The sequence below is a fragment of the Perognathus longimembris genome, chromosome 14 (genome assembly GCF_023159225.1).
Source record: "Perognathus longimembris pacificus isolate PPM17 chromosome 14, ASM2315922v1, whole genome shotgun sequence".
Taxonomy (NCBI): domain Eukaryota; kingdom Metazoa; phylum Chordata; class Mammalia; order Rodentia; family Heteromyidae; genus Perognathus; species Perognathus longimembris.
Window position 1 is genome coordinate 34,789,396 of NC_063174.1, and position 20,886 is coordinate 34,810,281.

The following is a 20,886-nucleotide window of genomic DNA, read 5'->3' on the forward strand; positions in this document are numbered from 1 at the left end:
AGCTCCCTCTCCCGTGGGAACTATTGCCCCACTAATAAACCTCCTTATGAACCTTCTTCTCCAGCCTGTGATTATCTCACATGGTCTTCTGGGATGGTCGGGACCTATGCTTTCATTGGTGCCCAAACCCGGGATAGGTACCCCGGTGGATTTGCTCCCCCATTTCTGGGGGGTCCAAGCTGCCCCTGGAACATATTCTGCTGTCCTAAGCCCACCCAGAGGTAACTTGTCCTGACCGAGAGCTCTACTTCCATCCACCACGACAATCTACACATTTGCCCTCACACCCAGGGTAAATGAGGGCTCGGATCCAATTTTCTGATTTACCATAGGGCCACAGGGCCGTGGCTTCAGGGCCACACTAAAAATCTTGGCGCCAAGTCCCGAGCCCCACTCCAAATGACCATAGCATAGGGCCACAGGGCCAAAACTTCAGGGCCACACTCCGCGCTTGGTCTGAGACACAGGAACTGGGGTGACAACCCCATTGCTGATGGTCTCCTACATTTCAGCTGACCAGAGTAATACCAAGGATGCTTGGTATTTAACTCCTCAGCTCTGCTAATCACTTACCATGGGAGGGGCACAACCTAAAAGCTGCTCAAGTTTGAGCCCAATCTTTCAAATTTGGACTTACATAACTTCTATGAGTACTCGGGTGGATGGAATTCTCTCTCTCTCTCTCTCTCTTTCTCTCTCTAAACTCTGCCTGCCTGCCTGTGATGGGCTGGTACTAGCTTCCAAAGGTACCAATATTTGTTTAACATCTGCTTTGATTGATGTTTGTTAAGCTTGGAGATTCGGTTAAGTTCTGCTTGTTGTTGGCTAAATCCTGTTTTCTCTAGCATTGACCACGTGGTGGACAATAGAATTGGTTTTAGCAAGTGCCATCTTGGTTCCATCAAGGTTCCAAAAACTCTTGGAGGTGGAACCCACCCATCCCCCAGGTAATGGGCATGCCAAATTCCTCGAATTCCTAGAGGCTGGGCAGGGATGTGGAGACTCAAGCTCTGCCAGACCTTGCCCCAACCCATCATAAACTCTGTAACTGTGGCCTTGCAATTCAAATGTGCCTTGCAATTCAAATGCTGAAAGGTGAAGGTATCACGCTGTGAGCCTGCTAAGGCTCTGATCAGCACACCGCGCCACATGTCTGATCTGTTCATGTCCTGTCTCCCATCTCCTGGACCTTCTCTGGTCTTAGCCTCCCACTTCAGCTCCCCATTGGAGCTGAACTGGTTTCTCAAAATGTGGCTTCTCAATTCCCTCACTGGATAATCTGTGAAAATTTTTGTTTGCTGGAAAAGTTTTTTGTTTTCTAACTGACCATGTGGTTCTAAAATATGGGCAAAATAATATCATTTTGCCACTGGAATTCCAGAAAACTTACAGGGCCAATTTAAAAAAAAAAATTCTAAGTGCTCCCCAAGGCTTGTGCACAACTGTCTGTATGTCTGTCTCTCTGTTGGTAAAAACAAGCATCATGATTTAAAAATTACTTGCTTTTTGACTACTATTTTAACTTACTTTAATTCTTGTGTTAAACTGTTCTTTGCAGCCTGTGGGTGGAGTCACAGTGAACAGCCTGGAGGCAATCCTGACTCTTATCACCAGACTCCAAGCCAAAAGAAAAAAACCAGGTTTTAAACCCAAACTGATACAAGCAAATGGGTGCAAGCAAATGTGTCTAAGATGTAAAACCAGTGTGTTATTCTTTATGTCCATCTATGCTAAAAGTCAAGTGTACATCTGATCTGGACAATTCTTTGGTATAGACTAAGATTTTGCTTCTCCATTTTTTTCTCTCCTGTGCTCTCATAAACTCTTTAAAATCAAGGGACCAGAGTCATTTTGGAATGAGTGTGCAAATGTGGCTGCTAACCTCAATTTCCCTGAGCCAGGATTGATATTTTGCTTTACAGGATGCAGGTCGACAAGTGTGCTAGCTGCATGGACTGTGGCGGTCTGTGGCTACAGGAAGCTGCCTACACAGTCTGCTCCCAAACTGCCTGGTTTCACTACTAGTGATTCCTTATTCTCTCTCTCACACATGGAAAACCGCTCAGGGAATCTAGCAGTCCTATGAAGATTTTGACAGGCCCAGAATGCTCCTGCCCTGGCTCTGCGCCGCCCCTCTTCCCGCCCTCCCCTCTCCGCCCCCGCCAGATTAGAGTTGGGTTTACTCCAAGGTTAAAAGCATCAGAGTTGTGTTTGGTGGCCACAGAGTTGCATTGGTATCTTCCCCCTCCATGTCTCAGAAACTGTCATGGCTGCTGCAGACATCAGACTTGGTTGGCCTTTGGTCTGTGTGGATTTCTAACATCTGTTTAAAGTTGTCACCCTGCTTAACCAGCCTACAAAAGCCATAGTACTCAGAGTAAGCAACCAGGGAATACTGGGAGATTTCAAATGTCTTTAACCAGTCTTGTGTAGAAATTTTCAGGCAACCCAGCAAGAGGTGTGACAATCTATCCAGGGGACTCTGAGAGATGCCACTACAGCCTCACCCAGATACAACTCATCTCTCCTGCCTGCCTCTATCACACATGACTAACAAAGCGTGCTGATTCGGGATGGAAGACACAGCCACTTCAGATCCGCTGAAGCTGATACTTTTACATTGTCCTGACCCTTTGCCCTCTTGATTGTTATTCATTTGTGCTCTCTTCTACCTGCCAGTAAGGTTAAATGGTATGATTTGATTTGATGGCACATGGATCTCATTCAGTCTGCTGTTCTCTAAATGTTACATCAGAACTCTGGCAAGTACTTGTTGGTCAATTCTCAACAAGTTACAGGTAAGCTCTACTACTATTGTTCTCCTGTTGCTTTAATTGGAAATAAAAAGGGCTTTTATGGCTAAGACTCCTTGGATTGCAGTTCAAAGCCAGCCCGGGCAGGAAAAAAAATTTCCCTCTAACACTCCATCTCCCAATTAACCAGCAAAGAGCCAGACTGGAAGCTTGGCTCAAGAGAACCAGCCAAATGCTGAAAGTGGCACCGTGGCTCAAATGGTAGAGCACTAGCCTTGAGCAGAAGTGCTCAGGAACAGTGCCCAGGCCTTGAGTTCAAACCCCGTGAATGCCAACTGGGACAAGCTATCCAAGCAATGAGCACCTAGACCTTCAGGACAAGGTCTATCCTGACAATGAGGAACTATGGAGAGGAGTAAGAGGAGATGAAGTCTCATCTTAAATGGAGTCAATTTAAACTTGCCCTTCCAAAATTAATCAGAGCTGGGAGATCAAGAGGAATAGTTATGGGCTGGGGATATGGCCTAGTGGCAAGAGAGCTTGACTCGTATACATGAGGCCCTGGGTTCAATTCCCCAGCACCACATATAGAGAAAACGGCCAGAAGTGGCGCTGTGGCTCAAGTGGCAGAGTGCTAGACTTGAGCAAAAAGGAAGCCAGGGACAGTGCTCAGGCCCTGCGGTCCAAGGCCCAGGACTGGCTAAAAAAAAAAAAAGAGGAATAGTTATTTACCCACCTAATGTCCATACCTTTCCATTTTCCATCTGGACAGAAACTTGCATTCTTGCCTTTGTTACTTGCTATTTGCTATTTGTATATATATAGGCCTCTGACTGGTTACTCCCAACCAGTCCATTATCCCTAAACACTTCCTTCCTGCCCCCAGTCCAGTTATTCCTCCTTCCTTGTAATGGGCCACAATTGGGTTTATGTTCCAAATGCATCTTTTCTGGCTTATACCCAGGGTGTATTCTCCCATGTTTTTCATGTTAACTGGTCCTGTGAACTTGTCAGCCTTTTGCCTGACCTTTTCAAAAGTCTCTTTTAACAGGATAACATCCCTCACCCAGGACGCCACCTGGGAACTTGCAGTTCAAGGCCATCCTTTTACTACACTGCTCTGCCCAGCGCAGATCTGGACCCTGAAGACCCCAGCCTCAGTGACTCCTTGATGTGCCCAATCTGCAGGAGGTAGCCAGAGGAGACCATGACACCCATTGGCCCTGATAACCATTATCGTGGAAATGATGAGGACTTTTACCAACCAAACTGTCAAACAAATAATTCTTGGATGGTACCAGGCCAAATGACAAACTAGGGACCCCTGACTACTTCGCCCCTTTAAAGCAGGAAGTAGCTCCAGAAGAAACAACCTCTGCCCATACTCCCAGCCTGGTACCCCTCCTCTGTTATTAATAAACAACAAATGAGGGAATGTTAGCATTTCCCTAGCCTCGGGTCCTCAGCTCCTCGCACTAGACTCCAGACCCACCAATACCTAATGAGCCACTCCTACTCACTACCTAACTACTTCCCCTTTACCCCCAGAGAGAGAAGCCACCACCTGGATAAGGTACAGACGCCATGTAGCTCCCTCTCCCGTAGGAACTATTGCCCCACTAATAAACCTCCTTATGAACCTTCTCCTGTCTGTGCTTATCTCCGCATGGTCCTCTGGGATGGCCGAGACATATGCTTTCATGCATGAAGCCCTGGGTTCAATTCCTCAGTACTACATAAACAGAAAAGGCTGGAAATGGTACTAAGGCTCAAGTGTAAGAGTGATAGCCCTGAGAAAAAGAAGCTTAGGGACAGTGCCCAGGAATGGAGTTCAAGTCTTAGGACTGGCACAAAAAATCTCTCTTGCCCCTCACTTGAGGTACAGTATATATCCAAAAATATCGAAATTGGGATCTTGAAGAGATGTCTATTCAAAATCCTATTCACTGCAGCACTATTCACAATAATTAAGACATAGAAACAATCTAAATGTCTACAAAAAGATGAATGGATAAAAATATGGCATATATACAATACATAGGTGGTATACATACAAACACCTACAGAAGGATATTATGTAGCCTTCAGAGAGAAGGAAATCTTGACAGTTGTGGCAACATGGACGAATCTAGAAGATAATGCACTAAGTGAAATAGGCCTGACAGACAGATGTACAACATGATTTCATTTATATGAAATATCTGGAAAAATTGAAGCATTCCAAGCAGAAAGCAGAATGGTGGTTTCCAGAAACACAGAGGAAGGAAATATGGGGAGTTGCTGTTTAATAGATGCTATAGTTCAAATAGTGAATGTCCTTCAAAATCTCACATGTTAAAGTTTTGGTTCCCAATTCCTTTTAAGACAGATGTCCAACTTTACTGCTTGCTCCACCAATTATATTTCTAGGAAAATTACCCTTCTGCCATGGTCTATTCAGAAAAGTTACTATAGCTGAGCACCTCCAGTATGCCAAGAACTTAGAATGCATTGTTGATAGTATTTTCGACAATATTTCAAAACAGCAATTATGGCTCCCAACTTGCTGGTTGTTCAACTAGGGATGACATTATTGAGCGGTGATGAAATTTTGAGGAGCTGCTAAATCTAAGGAAAGGAAGTTAGGTCATTAAGTGCTGTGCCTTTATAGGGATGAAAGGATGAAAAGACCTCAGTCCCTCTCTCATTCTGTCTCTCCTCTTTTGTCTTTGTCTGTCTCTCTCTCTCTCTCTGTGTATATGTGTGTGTGTGTGTGCATGTGTGCGTGTGTGTGTGTGTGTTTTATGAACAGATTCCTCTGCCATGATGTTCAGCCTTGCCACAGGCCCAAAGACAATGGAACCAAGAGACTAGACTGATGTCTGGAACTAAGCCAAACTTAGCCCTTTCTCATCAGAAGTTGATTTGTCTTCATTTTTAATGAAAAGCTGAGCATAATGGATATAATATTTCATTTGTGTATGATGAATACAGTACAGTTCTGTAAAACCTAACTCCTATATCAAACAATGCTGTATTGCTTACTTGAAATTTTTGTTAAGCTGGGTGCTGGTGGCTCATGCTGTAATCCTAGCTTCTTAGGGGTCTGAAATCTGAGGATCAATGTTTGAAGCCAGTTTAGGCAGAAAAAAGTTCATGAGATTCTTATCTCCAATTATCCAGCAAAAGGCTGGAAGTAAAGTGTGGCTCAAATGGTAGAACACCAGCCTGAATGAAAAAACCAAATGAGAACATGAGACTCTGAATTCAAGCTTCAATACCAACATACACAAACACACACACACACACACACACACACACACACACACACACACACTAAAAGATTAAGATCTCACAAATATTGTCAGAGAACAAAAACCATAGATACACCAAAAAATCCTTTTGGATTGTGATGGATATGTTTGTGAATTTGAATGGGATACTGGTTTCATAGGTAGAGGCATATGTCCAAACTCATTAAATGGTATATAGCAAATGTGAGCAGTTTCTGAAAGAAGAAAAAAGATAGCTTCAAAATTTTTCACACCATTTCCATCAAGATGTAGGCCTATCTTCTTGATTGTGTGACTGACCAACAGAACACAACAGAAATGAGGCTAAACAAGTTTCTAGGACCAGGCTTTGAGGAGACTTTCTCTTCTTCTTTGTTCATAAGATGCTTAATCTTGGACTCAGCCACCACACTGTGAGGAAAGGCTGAGCTGCACCATCAGAGCTAGCACCTACTACAGCAAAGTGGCGAGTCATGCTGCAGTAGGCTACCCAACCCCAATGCAGCTGCTCCAACTGACACTAAGATGTATTGGAAAACTCTGCCCACATTTCAGATATATAAACAGGACAAATGTTGTTTCAAGCCACTAAGTTTGGGGATAGTTATTCATGAAGCAATAGATAATTAAAACATTAGTGGCCTAGTCCCTTAACAGTCTTTGTGTTTCATACCCTCATGTATAAAATGGTGGTGGTGGTACATACTTAACTCACAATGCTTATCACAAAGATTAAGTCAATGTGAACTTATAGAGTGTATCATAAGGATTAAATGAAATAGCATACTTGAAGAGAATAACTCTCAGTGTGCCATAGCACACAACCTAGAAGCCAAATCTAAAATAAAGATTTGTATACACATGATTAATTTAAGGTAAAGCTGTCAGGGAGACCCACTAAGAGATGAGGAGCACACGAAAAGGCAGAAGCTAACCAGGCATGCAATTTCAGGTCAAATTCATATAGATTGACTTGAACTTGCTCCTACAGGGGAATTCTAGAGTACAGGTTATACCTGCATAAAAGGAAGTTAGCTTTCATGCTCTTGTACCCATCAGTCATTGGTGAAGGGTAACCTTGAGAAACATAAATAAATGCCCATGCTCTTCTGTCTGTCTGTGAGGCGAAGCAGGTTCCAGCAGATGAAGGAGCTGACCTGAGGACAGATCTTGGAAAAAGCAATGCAGATGCTGCCACTGGAAATGAAAGCAAACCAAAGCCTGAGGTGCTATCCCTCATACACACACACACACACACACACACACACACACACACACACACACACACACACTACAAAGTTATTGAAGGGGATATAGGTAAAGCATCTTCTACAGAGAGACACTCAAGTAATGCTAGTTCCCAGGAGAATGTACCTCACCTCCTGTTCTTCATGAGGAAAGTCAACTCGAATGAATTAGGAGACATTCCTCCATGAGAAGATTTATGCCAGTAAGACAGGAAACAGTAAATAAAAGCATCAGATTAGTGCAATATTACTAAATCTCATCATTTAGGCTCCCGTCTGGCAAATTTAATAAATGAGATCTATTTCTTCCTGGTGGATGCACCAGCATAAGTATCATCTAAATCAGGCCTGCAGAGAATCAAGTGACCTGATGGATATCTATCTTCTAGCTCTGTAGCAGTAATGCATGGAAGATTCAGAGGGATTTGTGCCAGGCATCAGAGAATGTAATGTTTGCCTTGAATTAACTAATTTTTATAATCAATGTACTGTGAGTGATACCCTCCTGCCAAAGTAGATTTGTGGCCTGCCTGAAGTACCAATTATGTTCCAATTTATACAGTAAATCCATTTGGTAAGATGAGGTGTTGCAGCAATTTTAACACATCAGTAAGGATGGAAATCAATTTATTTTCTGTAGCATTTGGCAATGAGTTTTGTAAATAAAGCAAGAAAATGTGGCTTTCCAGAGCCAGGCCAGGTTTTTGCTTCAACCTTTTCTGCTTCATGGAGATTGGTTGAGGGCAGAATTTATCCCCCTGAGAGATTCCCCTAACACAGTCAGGCTGGTCCCCGCCTGGGTCACTATCCCCTTTAAATCACTGGTAAGAGTGAGATTTTTTTCTTCAGTTCTGCTGTGGAGTTGATGAGCTGGAACTGAGTTTATGAAATGTATTAGACATTGCTAGGTACATTAACATACCCAGTCAAGTAGGGTGGGGCAGATATAAGCATTCTTACTTTACAAATAAAATATGACAAAAGTTATGCCAAGGATAGAGCTGACACTCAAATTCTGTCTGTGTATGTGTATGTGTGTGCAAGTGTGTGAGCCCATGTATGCACATGCATGCGCATGTGCCATTATTGAAGGTTGAACTCAGGACCTCAAGTTCTTGCTTAACTCTTTTGGTAAAGGTTCTACCACTTGAGCCACATTTCCATTTCCAACTTTTGCTAGTTAATTGGAGAAAAGAGTCTCTTGGATTTATCTACCCAGGCTGGCTTCGAACCTGGGATCCACGGATCCAGCTTCCTGAGTCTTGTACCATAAATCCTCACCGGTGTCTCTAAAACTATTAGCATCAATATCAACTTTCAACTTTATAGAGAAGGAAACTAAAGGATAATGAAGGAACTTTCCTTGGGTGATTTCAAGGCAGAGCAAACAACTCTAGTCACTTTCTGACCTACCCCTTATGGTCCACACAAACACCTAGCACATGTGGACAGCATAACTCTTTGTGATCTTGTTCACAGTGACAACTGTTTCCAGATGGCGGAGCTAAGCCCAAACTCCTTTGTAAGTTCCCCTTCTTGATTGTATGCTCAACTTGTCACCCAACAGTATAACTATCAGGTGGAAATGTCACATTTGTTCAATAGCTGGCAGTCATGATTGGAGTAGCACACAAAAAGTAGCAGGAAGCCAAAAATGAATCTAAAAGGAGCAGAGTGACCTCTAACCAGCAAAAAAACACAGGCCAATCAACAAAGAAAATCAATGGGGTGAAAATGGTCTGCTCAGGAAAATCAATAGGGTGCAAATCAGATGTATTTGAGTCCTATAGCCTTACACCTCCCTCTGACCCTTGTTGAACCACATCATCCCTCCTCCTCAATGACAGCTCCTCTCTCTAGTTCTTTCTCCTCACCCCCTGGAGCCCACCCCACCATCTGCCTATTTACTCAATGAATGAGCTCCTGAAGTGCTCTAAAGGGATCTGTCAACACAGGAACAATTTCCTTTCTTCCTTGGTTTCCCCTTTTACCCAGAGCCTCATCAATTTACATTCAGATTATTCTCACTAACAGTTCTCCTTTCTCTCTCTCTCTCTCTCTCTCTCTCTCTCTCTCTCTCTGTGTGTGTGTGTGTGTGTGTATGACTTTATCTGTCCCATGTATATTTGACATGCAAAGCTTCTTGTCTTCTATTTCTTCCTTACATGAATTCTCTGCTGACCAAGCAGGTCTCCTGAAAATCACAGCTTTGCTTCAGGCTCTCCCCTGGAATGTCTGTTCTTTTCTCCTTCTACAGTTTCACATCCTTCTCCTTCTTTGGGTTGAGCTCAAGTGCCCACTGCTCTATAAGACCTTCCTAGACAACTACAACGATGTCCCCCGAGAACCCACAAACCTTTACGCAGGTCACCCTTCATTGCTACGTTAAGCACAAGCTCACTCCCAGGTTACACTGCTGGAGCCTCGACAGCAGATGGGATCCCTACTGTTCTACAACTCTTGGAAGGTGCCATCTAGTGGCATGTCCACTGGGATGAGGGGTTTGGGTTCCAAGTCAGACTATGACTAATTACTGTGGGTCCTCAGGCAAGCAACTGAATCACGCAGGGCTTGCTTTTACAAAATTAGATGGTATAACAGGTGACTGCCAAAGTTCTCGGTCATTCGAAGAGCACATTTCTTTATTTCAACATAACAACATTGTTTTCCAAATTTGCATGCTTTATCTTACACTATTTATGAAACAAACAGTTCCTGCAACAAAACCCAACATTATTAGGAGAGTTAATTCAAATTGTTATTATTGTTATGTTTTTATTAAGATATTAATTGTACAAAGGAGTTTCACTGTTATATTTCCACTCATGCATACAATGTACACTGATTAAATTCATCTCCTCTAGTACTCCTCATTTTCCCTCTCTTCTTAAAAGAATTTCAACAGGCTTCATTATTCTATTTAGTACATATGTTTAAAATATTTTGAGGGCTGGGGATATAGCCTAGTGGCAAGAGTGCCTGCCTCGGATACACGAGGCCCTAGGTTCGATTCCCCAGCACCACATATACAGAAAACGGCCAGAAGCGGCGCTGTGGCTCAAGTGGCAGAGTGCTAGCCTTGAGCGGGAAGAAGCCAGGGACAGTGCTCAGGCCCTGAGTCCAAGGCCCAGGACTGGCCAAAAAAAAAAAAATATTTTGAGCATATTTACCATCCCTTCACTGTCCATCTCCCATAGCCCTCTGCTTTCCCACTGGTACCCATCCCTAAACAGAACATGCTTTATATTCCTGTCATTCTAGTAAGGCAAAGACTCTTCTTAATGTCCTCCATAACACTTCCCTATTTGCTTTTTGGTTAACACCTTTGCTTCTTATAGTGTTAGAGGTCAAACCCGCAGACTTCCATGCACTAGGCAAGCACTCTACCTTTTGTTTCTTGAATCTCTTCAGAATCTTTTCCCATTTACTAAATAGGATTAATAGTAATTACTACTTCACAGAATTCTTGAGTAGCTTCAATAAAATACTGCTTGTAAGATACTTTGCACATTATTGGCACAAAGTAAGGGCTTCATCTTTGTTACTATCATTAAAGAAATAAAAGAACCCGTATTAAGTATCTATTGATACTTTGAGACAAAGGAAAGGAAAGAAATCACAAGTACTGTGTAATTGCTCTTGAAATAATAAAGTATATTAACTTTCCTTTAAGAGTAGAAAATATTTTTCCTTTCCTTCCAGAGCTAGAACTTCTCATTTATTATTGACTGCCTGAATCTATGTGAAAGAAGCTTAGAGCTGCTTCTGCTGCCAGCCACACTGGCCAGTGAGTCCCAAAGAAGTCAGAGAAAGATGGCCTTGCTAATCCAGGTGGCATTCCTGAACATCAAAGCCACTGCTACTCCTGAGTGAAAAGACCTACCCTCTTGTTTCAAGAAGGTGGCACTGCTGAGGATGACACAAGCTGAAGGCTGCAGTGCAGACAGCCGTGATGTCTAGGGGACAAGATGTCAAAATTTCAGTAAGCTCACTGAGTGACTCCTTTTTCTTCTCAAAGAAAACCCATTTAAACTTTCAACATGCGATGTGAAACTGTAGCTTCTATTATTGATGATCCTCATATGCCCCTCCTGTGGTTGTACCTGCACTATCTCTGTATCTTATCTGAGTACATTGGAAACCGTGTATACTGGTATTAGAACTAGGAAACTGTAAGGGAATACCAAAATCGAGAGACACAGGGTAAAAAAGACAAAAGATTACAAAAGCAATACTTGCAAAACTGTTTAGTGTAAATCTACTGAACAACTCATGGGGGGAAAGGGAAAGGGGGAGGGGGAAGGGGGAATGAGGGGGGAGGTAACAAACAGTACAAGAAATGTATCCAATGCCTAAAGTATGAAACTGTAACTGCTCTGTATATCAGTTTGACAATAAAAAAAAGAAAACCCATTTAATTTGTATCTCCTCAGAGTCAGAAGACAGAGCGATCTCACCTACTTTGTAATCTTTTATTTATATAGGCAAGTTCAAAGCAGAGAAAGTGTGACCTAAAGTGGACCCCTGGGAGAACATTACACTAGGAAGAAAATGAAAGGTTCCAGCTCAACCCATTGGAACCATGACAATGTCAGGTCCCAGTATCTAAAAGGCAACACAAGCTTGCCATGAAAAAGGAGAGGGTTAAACAACTTGGAACAGATTTAGGAAGCCAGAGTATACTACATTGCAGAATTCAATCAATCCATACTATATTTAAGGAGAATAACAACATCCTCCTCAGAAACACATCAACTTATTAAGTCCATAGAAGAAAGATCTACATACAATAGTCTTTTTAATCCAATGCTTATGATTCTAGATTTTTAAAGTATTTTTTGAAGTTCTACCAAGAAAAATACGTCCTCTCTTTTGATAGAATTCCATTGGGTTGGGAGAGAGACATGAGTGAAAAAATGTACAGGCTGATTTAAAAATAAATACACACATTAAAGAATGCACTACTTAGTAACTGGGTCACCGATAAACAAGTAGTCAAAACTAATCTGTGAAGGAACTGTCACATTTTTTTTCTATACTCTGCCATGTGCCTCCCATTTCACGTGACATGTCTGGCCCAGACCAAACCTTTATAAGACAAAATATCTTAGTTCTTTTTTCAATGGAAGTGGTAAAAATACAAATTTCTGGAATATCTTTGCTGAAGTCAGATGGTTTAGATAAGGTTATTCCCCACTCCATCGCTTTAGGAATACCTTGTGGTTTCATAGGGTATATGTTATCTATTGAACATGCCAAGCGCATTAGAAACTTGAGCAAAATTATTTCTTGGCAAGACAGAATATTAAAAATGTATACAGGCTACCATGGTGAACTCTACAGTAAAACAAGCAGGAAAGAGAAGAAAGCATTATAGAAAAAGTCACTTTGTAGCAAAATATTAAAATTAGTATCGAAAGAATTTAGAGTTGAACACTGGTGGCACACCTGGAATCCTAGCTTATCAGGAGACTGAGATATGAGGACCTTGGTTCAAATTCAGTCTAGGTAGACAAATCCCTGAGACTCTTATTTCCAATTAACCAGCTAAATGCCAGAAGTAGAGGTATGGATCAAGTGGTAAAGTGCCTTGAGCAAAAAATCTAAGCAAGAGATAAAGGTTTAATCCTGAGTTTAATCCTTGATACCAGATAGAAGGAGGAGGAGGAGGAAGAGGAGGAGGAGGAGGAGGAGGAGGAGGAGGAGGAGGAGGAGGAGGAGGAGGAGGAGGAGGAGGAGGAGGAGGAGGAGGAGGGGGAGGAATTGAGGAATGCCATTAATCAGCTTCTTTTTTCTTGCTTGCTATTAGGAAAGAGTTTTACAAAGAGGTTACAATTCCATAAGTTGATGAGTATACTGGTTCTTGGGCAATGTCACCTTCCTTCACTTTACCCTATTTTCCCCCTCCTGTCCCTACCTACAAGTTACAGACTTCAGTTTTTACATCATGTATATTGAATGCAATGACAACATCATCAGCTTCTTAACAAAAGACCTTGCATAAGATCCTGTACTCTAAGCCTCAACTTAATCACCTACAAGATCAAGAAAATGGTAAAACAAAAAAATAGCCCTGATAAAATTAAATTATTGATTTTTTTTCATGCTAGAGGCTCAGGAAATAAAATATAAAGAAAATCAGTGATAAACACAAATCCTGATATTTAATAAATTACATAAGCAATTTTGAAGACCTATTACTTACATTGCTACTTTCTAGTCTCAAAGTGGTCTGTGTGATCCTGAACGTGAGACAAAGGGTTAGTCAGGAATGGTCCCACAGAGTGGTAAGAATACAACATGGAATTTCTGGCATGAAAATGGAACTGAATAAATGGGTGTTCACATCTTTTCACCTGCTCTGGCTATTAAGGAAGAGGGGCAAGAAAGTCTTTTCATTTCATACAGGAAGCCTCCTAAGGTGACTTGGTGTCATGAATATTCATTGTGTCCCCCAAAGGAGAAAGATTAAGTAAATAGGTTGGTCCTGCTTTTAGCACAGAGATGCTACCACTCTGTGCTATGTCTCATACCTCTGTGGTGTCTAAATGCACACTTGCAAATGCACCTGCATGTATGTGTACTTGCATGTACATGTATGCATGCACTGGTAGCATGTCAACCACAATAATAAAATTAAAAAGCCTGGGTCTACTGAGTCTCTGAAGGAGAGAAAGCCAAAATAACAGTCCTGTCTATGGTCCCTAGTTTATGCCTATGGGAATTCCCTTTCTGATCAATAGTGATAGGCTCTGAAACTGCCTGAAAAAATGGTTTCAGCAAGCACGGACCCCTCTCCCATCTCCTCAGTGGCCAGTTCCAATGCTGTGCAAGGCTGCCAGCCAAGGGACCAATTAGTGTCAACTGTGATGTCAACAATTGCCTGGTGAGTCTTGGATCCAACTACATCTTCTTAATGAAGCTCAGAACTATTTAATTAGGAACTGCTCTGACAATTTTGTCCTTGTCACATAGGCAACAGATTGGAACACAAGGTAGAAAATTTTTATTGAAGCCATGCCACGGCATTTGCTCTGTAAATTGAGACAAGTGGGACGTATTCACCTTGCTAATGTATGGAAATAAGAGGCAATGCAGTTTCTCACCTATTTAGTGGGAAGGTAGAAAGATATAGCCATGCATAAAATAAAGGACTTGCTTTTTCTCCCATGCAGCCTTTGCTCACCAACTTTTCCTTTTGAGGCACAATGTTCTATCTTTAAGGGCATTGTTTCTTCAGAGGAACCTACATTTGGCTCTTGCCTTTATTAACTGTCTTATTGTGGGCCCAATTCTTAACTTCTCTGAGCCTCAGGTTTCTTACTTGTTACATGGAAATAATAACATCCAACTCAGGTTGTTATATGATTAAAACAAACAAAGAAAATGAATCTAATACACTAAGCATAATAATAAAAGATTCTTCTTATGACAATTATATCTCAGTCTTGTGTTCTATATTAAAAGACAAATTCTACACTCCCTTCTTTGTTCCAGTGAAACATAGGTTTCAATCACTTCATCACCTCAATTGCCCTCCAAAAATTCCAGTTAGTGGCTTTTTTTTAAGTGTGTCCCCCAAGTTTAAACACCAAACTCACCATTACAAAGGATGATGGAACATTTATTTCATTGAAATGGGATAACTTGCTCACAAATTCAGCCCTGAACTCATTAACTTTTCAGTGGTCATTCCACATGAGGATGGGAAAGGGCCCTTCTAGCCCAAGGGCCAAGAAAAGGTGATTTATTTGGAAATAAAATCATCTACCTTTACCCATTTAAGTTTTTTATTAGAGGAGAAATGAGATCTGGAATTATACAACTTATTTGTGATTATAACTTTTTTTTTAAAAGGTTAAGGTATGCACCACAAAATATAAAAACACTAATCTGTATCTTTACTGCTGAAATTTGGAAAAGGAGATTTGGGAATTTTGGAAGGCAGTCATTCTGCTAGAGTCATGGGAGGCAAGCAGAGTTGGGGATGAAGTCTGACTATGAGAACAAATGAAGATTAAATATAAAAATTGGCCCATAATTTCACTGACTTCTTTCCAGTTCAGAAGAAAATGTGGGTCTTTTTCAAAAGTCAAAATTGCCATTTAAAAAAGAACACACAATGAGATTTCTTTCTTTTTGTAAAGATCATCTTTTAAAACAGTGTCCTTTTGGCTTTTAAGCACCATACCTCCACCCATCCAAGTAGGGCACATTGCCCATTAACAGAGAGTGAAATGCCACAATTACTGTACATGAAGAAGATGGACTGGAAGCAAAGTTCATTTAGAGTTTTCTATTCCTTATTTTATTCAGACTCCAACTCCAAAATAAGACTTTAAAAAGTCTGGCAGCGATTTCTACACAGCAGGCCATTATATCCCTGTGCAGTGTTTCGCATCTGGCACATTCACAAAGGTGTTCATTTCTCCAAAGCCAAGCGGAGAAAGGAGTGACTTTACCACGTTACTGTGTAAGAGCAAAAGTAACATGGAAAAACAGATCAGGTTCCAGAAGATGAAAGGATATACAAGCAATGGAGTATTTTTCTCTAATGACTTGGAATTAGGAGTTGTTTAACTCTCACATTCAAAAGCAGGCAGAACCAAGGGAGAAGGCAAACTTTAGGGAATGCATGGGATCGGAAGACATGGAGGAGAATAATGGGAGGGGTGACATTGATCAAGATGCATTATACCTATGCATTATACCATGTTGAACTGAAGTCCCCTTGTGCAACTGCTTAAAGATAATTTTTAAAAATTAAAAGAAGACTCTGGTGGGCGGGGCCTCTCCTGCCGCGGGCGGAAGTGGTCCTGAGGGCGGAGACAACTGGACTTGGAATCGCCTCGCGGTGACCTGGGCCCAGAGAGCCATGGCCTTTTACTTGGACCTTAAACTCCCTCGGCCGCCGTGCTGTTCTTCTCGCCGCTGCAGCCACACCCGGGACCATGATGCCCCGCCTGCTGCTGCGCGCCTGGCCCCGGGGACCTCCGGTTGCCCCTTGTCGGACCCTCAGCACCGGCTCCTGGCCCAGCCCGTACTTGCAGCACAGCATCGTCCCCACCATGCACTACCAGGACAGCCTGCCCAGGCTTCCTATCCCCAAACTTGAAGACACCATTAGGAGATAGCTCAGTGCACAGAGGCCTCTTTTGGATGATAGCCAGTTCAGGTCCGTGGTTTGATTATGTATTTAACGGCTTGAGACTCCATTGTCCTGAACTTTAATCCATTTGTGTCATTCAATCCTGACCCCAAATCTGAGTATAATGACCAGCTAGTCAAGGCAACCAACATGACTGTTTCTGCCATCCGGTTTCTGAAGACACTCCGGGCTGGCCTTCTGGAGCCTGAGGTGTTCCACCTGAACCCGGCCAAGAGCGACACGAACACGTTTAAGGGACTCATACGCTTCGTGCCTTCTTCTCTGTGCTGGTACGGGGCTTACTTGGTCAATGCATACTCACTGGCTATGTCCCAATATTTCCGGCTTCTCAACTCAACGCGTGTTACCAAGCCGGGCCGGGATGAACTCTTTCGCGAGGACAAGGCCAGACACCTCCTGGTCCTAAGGAAAGGACATTTCTATGTCTTCGACGTTCTGGATCGGGATGGAAACATAGTGAGCCCCTCAGAAATCCGGGCACATCTGAAGTACATCCTGTCAGACAGCAGCCCCGTGCCTGAGTTTCCTCTGGCGTGCCTGACCAGTGAGAACCGAGATGTGTGGGCAGAGCTCAGGCAGAAGCTGATGCAGAGCGGGAATGAGGAGACGCTGAGGAAGGTGGACTCCGCTGTGTTCTGCCTCTGTCTGGATGATTTCCCCATTAAGGACCTGATCCATTTGTCCCACACGATGCTGCACGGCGATGGCACAAACCGCTGGTATGATAAATCCTTTAACCTCACGTGGTCCAGGATGGCACTGCCGCCGTCCACTTTGAGCACGCGTGGGGCGATGGGCTTGTGGTGCTCAGGTTTTTCAACGACGTGTTTAAAGACAGCACTCAGACCCCGCCATCACTCCCCAGAGCCAGCCAGCCACCGCCAACTCTGCCGCCGCCGTGCAGAAACTCAGCTTCAAGCTGAAGGATGCCTTAAAGGCTGGCATCGCGGCGGCTGAGGGAAAGTTTGATGCTACCATGAAAACCCTAACCGTCGACTGCATCCAGTTTAACAGAGGTGGCAAGGAGTTCCTAAAGAAGCAGAAGCTGAGCCCTGACACGGTGGCCCAGCTGGCCTTCCAGATGGCCTTCCTGAGGCAGAACGGGAAGACGGTGGCCACCTACGAGCCCTGCAGCACTGCGGCCTTCAAGCATGGCCGCACTGAGACCATCCGCCCGGCCTCCCTCTTCACGAAAAAGGGCTCCGAGGCCTTCGTCAGAAAGCCCTCCAAGCACAAGGCTGGCGAGCTTCAGCAGATGGTGGTGGAGGGCTCCAAGTACCACAGGCAGCTGACTAAAGAAGCGGCCATGGGCCAGGGCTTTGATCGACATTTGTTCGCCCTGCGGAACCTGGCAGCAGCCAAAGGGATGGCCCTGCCTGAGCTCTACGTGGACCCTGCATATGGGCACATAAACCACAACATCCTGTCCACCAGCACTCTGAGCAGCCCGGCAGTGAACCTCGGCGGCATTGCCCCCATGGTGCCTGGTGGCTTTGGCATCCGGTATGCTGTTCATGACAACTGGATAGGCTGCAATGTCTCCTCCTACCCGGGGCACAATCCGCGGGAGTTCCTCTAGTGTGGCGAGAAGTCTTTAGAAGACACGTTTGATGCCTCAGAAGGCAAATCCATCAAAACATAGCTTCTAGGTGGGTCGAAAGTCTCTGTTGCTTCCTCATCATGAAAACGGGAGCCTACGTGGCCCCCAGGCGCCGTTCTGTGCCTAACAAAACTAACCGCGAGTGCCTGAGCCACCAGCGCTGCCAGCAGAGCTGAGAGATCATGGTTTTTAAGCTAGACATGGCTGAGTGCGACTAGAATACCACTAAAGATAAGGGGAAATTGCTGTTTTAAAGCCCTTTTTATCAGGAGATAGGGGTTGGAAAAATAACTCAGGTGTATTTATTGGTTAAGACAAAATAAAATGTGTCTGTGGCGAGGAAAAAAAATTAAAAGAAGAAAGTAAAAGTTTTCTATCCTCTCACCCTGAAAATGGAACCAGAAATATGAACATCCAAGTTGTCTACACCAATACTTTCTTTAAGCAGGTGGAGATTGAATGATACAGAGGGGAGAGGCAGAGCCTGAGAGAGCAGAAATGAGATGATAAAGATATGCTACAGGAAGCAAGAAGGAGAAAAAGATGGCCACTCAAAAATGCAAGAGGTTCAAAGTAAGGGGACTGCTTTAGGCCTCCCTTCAGAGTTGGGATGATAGGTATGTAGCACTGTGTCCAGTTTCCTCCATGGAGATAGAGTCTCACCATCCTCCCAATATCAGTTTCCCATGTAGCTTGAGGTGACAAGTGAGGGCCTCTTAGCTACTCTGCTATTGCTTGAGAAGGGGTCTCATGAAGTTATCTGTCTGAGTTGGCCCCAAACCATGACCATACTAATCTTAGCCTCCCAAGTAGCTAGAACTATATAGGTGAAAGCCACTAGCCCTCAACTCAGTTGTAAACTCTTCTAAGTACAGAACCTATGTCTGGTCACCAGAGAACCCTCAGTGTTTCATACAGTATCTGCACAAGGCCAATATTCATTAACTGAATGGAAAACAAACATCTATTGAATGAATACAAGAATGGATGGATGAATGAATGAATGAATGAACAGATGAATTAATGATAACTTTGATCTCCCTTTTGGAAGAGATTCAGAGCAGAAAACAAACTATTCCAGGTTGTTCAAGAAGAAAGCTTAATTGTGGATATGAAGAGTTTTAAAAGACATTGGGAAGAGCATCATTAGAGCTATCTCAATTATAGACTTGACCATCATACCAAAATGACTCCCTCAAAAAAAGGAGATTGTTGATCCCTAACTCATGTATATGTCTATGTACTCAAAATATTTTTTTTGCATCTAGTTGTGCACAGATCTCCTAGGAGACCGCTGTTGTGACATGGTCACAACTTGCCTTCAAACCTGATGATGATACAGTGAACCTGGTCCTATCACCACTTCCCTTCCCACACTCACCTGTCAGGTCATGACTCAGTTTACCAGTACTGACAGCTGTAGGAAAAGCATGAACCTCCTTTCTTCCAAATCTTAGCCTAGGTACACTAAGTTGGTAGAAAAAAAATTCCACCCACGGCTCTTTGACATGCAGCTTTTAGAGCTTTCTAACAAATTGGAGAGTGAAATGAAGGCCTAAATAGCCAGTTGGTATGGCAAAGTGCTTTCAATCAGGCTTCATTCTTGAGAGAGGATGAAGGAAGAGGAGAAACAGAAAGGGTTAAGAGATAAATAGGACTACTCTACCACCTTGATTACTTAGGATTTTTCCAGTTTCAAATATTCAAACCCATGTTCAGATCTCACGTACCTTTTCAGGTTTGTAAACCATTCTCACATAATATAAGGAAGACAATGTGCTGTATTGCTAAAATATTGTTTCTTCTATAACTTCACTCATACAGAAGATACCCAGTATTCTAGAAAGAAATAATAGCAATTGAAACTGGATCTGTCCTACCAAATGTTTCTTTGGAATCTTAAAAACTTTCCCATCTGTTGCTCAGCAGAGGTATGTTTTCCAAACCAACTTCTGAATGAACCTGACAGCTATGGTGGCAATATACCTTATAGACTTTCAACTGATGGGAATGGAATGATCAAGACGTCCAGGTAGGAGAGGATGTAGCCAAAAGGGAACCCTACTTTATTGTTGGTGGGAATGTAAACTTGTTCAACCACTCTGGAAAGTGGTATAGAGATTCCTCAGAAGGCTAAACATAGAGCTCCCCTATGACCCAGCAGCCCCACTTTTGGGCATCTACCCGAAAGACCACACAAAGAACACACTAAAGCCACCAGCACAACAATGTTCATCACAGCACAATTTGTCATTGCTAAAATATAGAATCAACCCAGATGCCCCTCAGTAGATGAGTAGATCAGAAAAATGTGGTACATATACACAATGGAATTCTATGACTCTATCAGAAAGAATGACATTGCCCCATTCATAAGGAAAGGAAAGACTTGGAAAAAATTATACTAAGTGAAGTGAGCCAGACCCAAAGAAACATGGACTCTATGGTTTCCCACATAGGGAATAATTAGCACAGGTTTAGGCAAGTCACAGCAGAGGATCACAAGAGCCTAATAGCTATGCCCTTATGAACACATAAGATGATGCTAAGTGAAATGAACTCCATGTTATGGAAACGACTGTTATATCATTGTTGTAATTATTTTCAACATGCCATGTGAAATGGTAGCTTTTTTTTCTTTTTTTGTTGATGATCCTCTTGTATCCCCTTCCTGTGGTTGTCCCTGCACTATCACTGTATCTCATCTGAGTACCCTGGATACTGTATATACTAGTATTAGAACTAGGGAAGGGAAAGAGAATATCAAAATCGAGAGATAAAGGATAAAAAGACAAATGACTCCAAAAGCAATACTTACAAAACCATTTGGTGTAAACAAACTGAA

General features: G+C 42.8%; 1 pseudogene; it reads left to right on the top strand.

Moving 5' to 3' along the window:
* Positions 1–16,093: 16,093 nt before the first annotated feature.
* Positions 16,094–18,390, top strand: LOC125363068 (annotated as a pseudogene).
* Positions 18,391–20,886: the final 2,496 nt, after the last annotated feature.